This window comes from Stegastes partitus, unplaced genomic scaffold, assembly GCF_000690725.1.
Source record: "Stegastes partitus isolate 25-593 unplaced genomic scaffold, Stegastes_partitus-1.0.2 Scaffold2248, whole genome shotgun sequence".
In the NCBI taxonomy this organism is placed as follows: Eukaryota; Metazoa; Chordata; class Actinopteri; family Pomacentridae; genus Stegastes; species Stegastes partitus.
In genome coordinates, this window is record NW_007579979.1 from 1 (window position 1) to 7,446 (window position 7,446).

Below are 7,446 nucleotides of genomic sequence, written 5' to 3' on the forward strand. Positions count from 1 at the left end.
CAAATGCCTTTTAGTCTCTTGTATGATGTGACTTCAGCTGTTCTCTGCTTCAGCTGCTAAAGTGAATACATTCAGGTTTTGGACTGCAGGTTGAACAAAACAAAACATGCGTATGAGACTAAATAAATAATTAGAAAAAAAAAAATATTGCAGCACGTTATTATCCTCCACAACAAGCCTCTGCTGTGATTCACATTAACGCTCAACAAGAACACGATTTATTCCTCAGCTCACTAATTTATGTCGCAACATTATGTAAGCAATTAACATAATTCAAGTCACTTCAGCGGAAATTACAGAAACATTTATGCCGCCGTGAGGCTGCGTTGAATCCACGTGCTTAAGCCTGTCAGATGACTTTTCTCACACACTCGGGCACATGAGAGATTGTTTTAATAATGAGGTATTTTAGCCTCTGGGTACGTCTCCATCTTCTCTCGTTTCTCATCTTCTCCTGCTTTCATGTCCTCTCCACTCTGATGTCTGACTGCAGGAGTGTCTGTAGCTGTATTACATAACATCCTGCTCTCTCTTGGACGCTGCATGTGTTTACAGATGCATGTCGAGTTGTCGCTTGGCTGTATGCAACGAATACGTACATGTAGTGAGGATGGACTGCGCATGACACGTCTGTTTTCTGTCTTGGGCTGGTCAGACCACCCAGCTGGAACCTGTCAGGGTGTGTCCAGGGGCTGGAGAGGGGAGAGGGGGAAGCGAGAGGGCTCGAGGGCGTGAGGAAGGGCATACCCATGAGCCCACAGTGCATCCGGCCTCGGGGCCCCATCTGGAATAAGACAGAGCCTCTCCCAGAGAAGGAAGAGGGAATTTCACCAAGAAAAAAAAAAGCAAAAAACTTCAAGAGGGGATGAGAGAGAAAAGCTCTCTGTGTTTTAGGAACAGAAAGATGAGGACTAGCTCTCTGCTGGAGAGTCTAGTTTGGGATTTTAGGATTTTGATCTGGGATTTTGTTCAGCAGTGAAGTTTAGAGGCTCTGGAAGGCAAATGTAACCGTCTCTGTTTCCAGTCCACGGTTAGGAGAGCTGCATCAGTCCTCTCATCTAACAGATAAACACATTTCCCAAAGTGTTTAATGATTCCTTTAAAGAAAAAATACCAAAAAAGAAGCAGATTATTCCTTTACATCCGTCTGTTGGGGCTTTTTCCAGCACATCTTTTTAAAGACAATTTTATTTATGCATGTATTTATTTATAACGCTAACCCAGAGTCTCCACAGTTTAATTTATTAAAAAAATAAAAAAAAATCTAAGCTTAAAATTGTGATCTTTCATCAAATTCACTGTATTTTGTACATTTAACGTAAACACTCACAGAAAATAAAGAGTTTGCACCAAATATGGTAAAAAACTAAAAATTCTGCACTTCTTGGCGCACATAAGAAGCCACGATTAAACAAAAGACAACAAATTATCAGTTTTCAGGTGAACTGCAGGCAGTGTTTCCACAGAGCAGAGAGGAGACGACAAGAGAGACTAAAAAAAAGGTTCATAAATGGTTTACAGAGGAGCACGTTGTTAGAGAAACATCCAGCATGATGAAGCATCGATCTACAGCCGACGAGCAGAGCAGAGAGGAAAACATTTTGCTTCCAGAGGTTGAAAAATGTAAGCAGTAAAATATGAATTGAGTGTAGACCCACCATTTTCAGGTTGTGGAGACTCGGATGTTCTTGGATGTCCGTGTTGATTCCAGGTTTTTCATGATTTGTGGCTTTCTAACTGTGTCGTACTGCAAAGAAGACACCTTTGTCTCCTCCTTCATGGTTGTGCTGTTTCCATAGAGGAGCAGGACTTTATATTACAGTGAAAAATGCATCGATTTTTCTTAATTTGCACTATAGATGAGTATATAGACCTTATATAAACCATTAATCTTTATTATGGGGACGAACCGAGGCACTAAAGCAACATGTGAGTTGCGTTTTATTAATCAGTGGTTACAGCACTTCTGAATTCTAAATTTAATATAAAAGGTGCCTAAATGTTTAAACTGCTCAGTTACTTGCATCAGTTAAATTGAAGACTTTGGATAAAGTTAGGTTTAGTGCGATAGCGAGGAGGTCAAAGGTCAGCGGACAGTCCTCACCAGAACAGTGTGAATGAAAGTATGTGTGGGTGTTTTCCTTGGTTTGGTGGGGAGGGGGAATGCCCTGCAGATGTTCTTCAGCTTTTGGGAAAGAGAGAGAGGAAGAGAGTGAGTGATGTCACACGTATAGTATGTGAATCCCACCCACCCCCTCACCCTCCATCCTTCCATCCTCCTCCCACTCCTATTTTTCTCTCTCGCATTTTTGTGGGGGCTCAATTTTCGCTCCTCTGCCTCATGAGATGACCAGAGGTTCGGTCTCGCTTCTGCGCTGGGAGACTTTTTTTTTTTTTTTGCTTTCTTCCCCTCTTTCTCCTCCTCCTCCCATCTGGTTTTCTCTCCCTTCATCCCTCCATCACCAGAAATCCCAGCTACAAAGCCTCTCCTCCTCCTCCTCCTCCTCTTCCTCCTCGTCTCTGGATCAGCAGTGAGGGTCTCTGCAGAGTGATGAAGACTCTCTTCCTGTCACTGCCACCCTCCACCCATAGCGCCAGTGGGGGCCTCTGTGGGGTCACCGAGTGCTTGTGTGTTTGGATGTGTGTTTGTGAGGAAGCTGGGAAGATGTTGAGGTGCTGCAACCAAAGTTTGAGGGCGTTTGACACGTCGCCTCTACCTGTGGGAAGGTAAGCGTGCAGGGGACACTATGGGGGAGGTTTCAATGTAAATATGTTGTGTAGAGTTGAAGGATTTGTGGTGGTGGTAACTACATCTGGTCTTTCTTTTTCTGTTTTAATTAGTCCTGAATTGATTTTTTTTATTGAATCAATTGAAAAATAAATTAAGAAAAACAACTCTTTGGTGCAAAAAAGAAAAGAATGCGTGATGATGTTTCTTTGGTCTGTTTGATGCCACTGGAGTGTTTGCAGGACAGATCAGATGAGGACTGTGGGAGAGGCTGCTTTGGGGATTTGGTTAATTGGTGACGAAATTTTGCCAGTTTGCAGCCGTCAGTCCACAGATGAGAGAGCTGCATCACTTCTCTCATCCGCCTCACAAATCAACATGTGTCGCAAAGTGTTGAGAGATTCCTTTAAGGAAAAAATAAATCTATATATAAATGATTTGATTTGTGCAGCAGTAGAGCAGATGTGGCTGCAAACAACCAGAACAAGGAGCAGAACCAGAACCGTCAAGAATGCAACTCAAGTTTGATGATTTGGGTTTTGTTAATTTTATATCATCTTTGAGTGTTTTGCATTTTAAAAAAAAGCTCTCTGTTGCAGGAACAGAAAGATGAGGACTAATTCTTTGTGGGAGAGGCTAGTTTGGGTTTTTTGGTTTATTGGTGACATTTAGAGGCTCTGATTGGTGAATTTTGCTCGTATGGCTATCTCCCTGTTGGCAGCCTTCAGTTAACAGACTAGCGTGTAAGTGTCTAAAGAACCCTTTAAAGAAAAGAATGTACAGATCATTTGATTTCTGCTGCAGTGGAGCCGTCTGTTTTAACCCGCTGCAGGACAAAACAGTTTAAAAATGCAGCTTTCCTTCCTGGAAGGGCTGTTTTTTGATCAGGAGGATAATCAGTTAAAGAGCTGTGAAATGTGTCTTATTTGCAGCTCAGGTTTGGTGTACGTCGCTGCAGGATCCAGCAGACTGAGGGAAACTCTTGCAGCTCTGTGAATGCTGGTGTGTGTGTGTGTGTGTGTGTGTGTGTGTGTGTGTGTGTGTGACAGCGTGTGTGGAGAGTGAAACCACATGTTGAATGGGAGGGCGAGCAGGGCCGTGTGAAGATTTGGATCTGAAGCAGAGGGCAGGCGAGCGGCGTGCACGAGTGTGTGTTTGTGTGCGGACAGGATGAAGCGTGAGACGGAGGTGTTTATGTGTGCATGTGTTTGTGTGGGTGTTGTGGAGGGCTGCAGCGGGTCACATTTTTCCAGCGATGGGACCTCTCTGCTCTCCAGCTCCCATCTAAGACACTTTCATTCTGACATCCGGTCGGTGGATGCAGCCAGCTCCCCTCCCCTCCTCTCCGCTTCGTTGTTGTTCGTTCGAGACACAGAGAGAATCTTTGAGGAGCTCCTCAGTGCTCGTCAATGTAACATGAAAGAAACTTTAAAAAAAAGGCCAGAAAAATCCACCTGAACCTGCTTCAAAGTGAATTTTTTTTAGACACAAGAAAAGCAAAACTGTAAAATCTGACACTGAGTAAAAAAGTAGCAGCAGCTTGATGCCAGTAGGTTACTGTAAAAACTGTTTGAAGTATTATGACTGTACTTCCATTTGCAGTAAGCAGCAGTATTACTGTATTCAATCAAGTTTTTCCACCTGATCCAAGTCGTTTAATATATTAATAAACCCCAATCCGATACCATTTTTGGAGATAATACACACTCTAACACCTTTAAAGTTAATAAGATCATTCCTACGTTTATGCTTGACGGCTGAGTAGCAAAAAAAGCATTTCCTTCGTGTAACCACGGTTTTTTGGCTGTAAAGCGTCGGTACGTTGGAAGAAAGAAGAAAAAAAAGTTAAAAAATAAATGAATAAAGTGAAAGTTGCCAGAAAAAATGTTTTAAAGGTGAAATATTGTAACACTGAAGAACTGTTAACCTGGTGAAAACAACAGTGAATGTGTGTAAAATAATAATTTAGCTGAATTAAATACAGTCAAACAGCTGACACTTCTAAGACGCCGCAAAAGAACAAATTACAGATTTGAAAAAAAATACTGATTTGTTAATATTGACATTGTGAAAAGTTATTTGTCAGTTATTTACTTATTTCTTTTTACAGTCTGCATATAAATTCAACTTTGTACCTGTAAGTTTACTGGATATTTTTTGTGATTTACCAAAACAGAAAAAAAAAAGTAAAATAACGGTTAAAATAATTACTTATCATTTCTCCATCCATGATTATTGCGAAGCCTTGATTGATCCCAATTATTAATATCGAACTAAGACATCCTTAGTGTTCTCATTTACAGAATTTTTACTGGTTTTGAGCTTTTAGATGTTTAAACCTAATTTAATTTAAACTAAATTAAAATTTTAAATTGCAATACAGCACCTTAAACTTTTTTTTTCTCACACAAGATGATAAGCAACAAATTTGTCCTTAAATATGTCTTTTAATTGCTAAACATTTACTCATTTAACTGTCCATATATTGTAATTCTCTCTATAGCTTGGTCTTTTTGTAAACTGGCTGGAAAACCAACAGCATGACTTTGTTTAATTTTTAATAACCTTGATAAGAAATGTCCACAATAATGTTAAATGTTATGTCTTAATTAGTTGTTTTTTCCTTTAACAGCTAATGGTGTGGACCAAGTCTTATAGAGAGTATTAATAAAGTATTTAAAGTAAAATATTCAGGACCTGAACTTGAGTAAAAGTACAAAGGCAGCAAAAATACTCCATTACAAGGAAGTCCTGCATGAAGTAAAAGCAGCAAAATGTAATGAAAGCGAAGCAGGAAAGTCTTGGTTTGGTTCCTCTGACTAACACATAGATAAATATCTGATTGTTAATAAAGGAGCTTCAGGGCGTCAGCATTGTTGCAGGTGGAGCCAGCTTCTATCCAGTTTTATTGTGGTGGACAGCAGATAAATCTGACGGCTCCAAACATGATTCATGGGAAAAGAAAGAAGAAAAAAGTTCTGATGCACAAATCTGTTTCCAGTTTTTGGACTTGGATATTAGATCATTTGAACATTTATTGAAATGAAACCATGTGTGAAGTTTCGAGGGGGAAAAAAAAAAAAGAATAATTTTTTGGTGGAGCTGTTAACAACTCATAGACATCTGAAATGTGAGCTGACTGCTTTTTAGAAGAAAAGAGAAGAAAAAAAAAGATTTAATATTTAACTACGTGCTGTAAAAGTTTGATTTATTGATTGTAATCTTAGAATTTAAAGTAGGTAAAGCTGTTAGATATAAATGTGGTGGAACAAAAAGTAGAATTTTTCCCTCTAAAACATGGCGCAGTGGAAGGAGGCTTCAACACAGTGAAGTTACTTTCTACGTCTCCACATTCGTTTTTTTTTTTTTTTGCTTGTGTATTTTGGCTGCGGCCCTTGTTTAGCATGCAGGCTGATCATTGGTTCAGATTTGTGTGTTACTTCTTCCATTTGCATTTCGCTCCACTCTGACACATGTCAACTCGCTCTGGCAGCCACTTCTGAGTAATTAAATTCAAAGAAGTCGCCCCTAGTACTCTTCACAGATCTCCTCTCTTTTCGGGTTTCTTTTGAAGTACGACATAATTAACACACAATGGAAGATCTTCATCGGCAGAGACGTGAGTGTGACACCAATCCCTCTGATCCACTCAGAGCTGTGAAGACTTATTGATCGCTGGGCCTCCTGGTGCCACTCGGAGCCTGTGAAGCTCAGAGATTGGATCAAATTGCACCGAATCGCCTCCTTCCCGCCTTCTGTTCTATTATGAATATGCTGCTAATGTTGATTTTTTTTGATAAAAATATTTCAAAAAAGAAGACATTTTGGTGAGTGAAGGTCCAACAGAGAGGCTCTTTCCTCCAGATTCCAGAAACGTGTCTCTGCACCAACACCAGCAGGCTTATCAGTGAAACACAGGATTGAGATGCATGTAATCTCAGAGCTAATAATCTCTGGACATAACAGACCGGCTTTGTTTACACTGTGACTCTCCAACAGTCTCACAAACAGCTCAGAGAAACGCCGAACCGTGCCAGGACAGCTTGCTTCACTTTATCTCAGCGCCGGTGCCAAAATATCATCAGCTTTCTGCATTTTATTAGACGGTGCTGTTAAGTATCACACGTCGCAACAAAACAAATTACAGGATGTAGTACAGAGCGGCTTTCTGCTGCCGAATGTTCAGGGTGTTGGACAACGAAGTAAACAGATAGTAATGCCCTGCTTGCATCAGTCACAGGTGTGTAAATCAATACTGGAACGACGAAGAAGCTTCCTGTTGATCACTTCCAGCTGGTTCAACCCAAAACCTAAAGTTCCAAACAGCTGTCACGCAAACCTTGGAAAGAATAAGAATAAAAAGAAAACATGAATAAGGCTTGTTTCCATGAATTGCCTTGGAGTTAAGAAGGTGGCGCTAAAGGCTACATGGCTGGATTAAAAGAGTATAAGAGACCAGAAAAAAAAGACATTTTTTTGCCCCCCAAAAAACTGCAAAGAAGAAGCAAACCCAAGAAAAATTCAAGATAAGTGTCTGCAGGAATACTTGCAAATCGGGAAATTTGTGATTAACTTTTCATGTCAGATGGTATCGGCCATGTTTTCTAGAGGCAGAAACAACTGATTGGTCATGTGACCTAATTAAAGATCATTAATTTCTTTTTCAAAAAGTAAAAAACACTTTAACTTTTTTGTTGCAAAACTGAGGACGTTTTTTT

General features: G+C 40.2%; 1 protein-coding gene across 1 annotated transcript in view; it reads left to right on the forward strand.

Annotated features, from left to right (window-relative positions):
- The first annotated feature begins 2,547 nt into the window (after positions 1–2,547).
- The window catches only part of aatkb (apoptosis-associated tyrosine kinase b), a 29,403-nt gene continuing 24,504 nt past the window's right edge, over positions 2,548–7,446 (forward strand). Inside the window, exon 1 of the mRNA XM_008304534.1 lies at positions 2,548–2,727. The gene's annotated coding sequence lies outside the window, so the exon portion shown is untranslated. The remainder of the gene's footprint in view (positions 2,728–7,446) is intronic.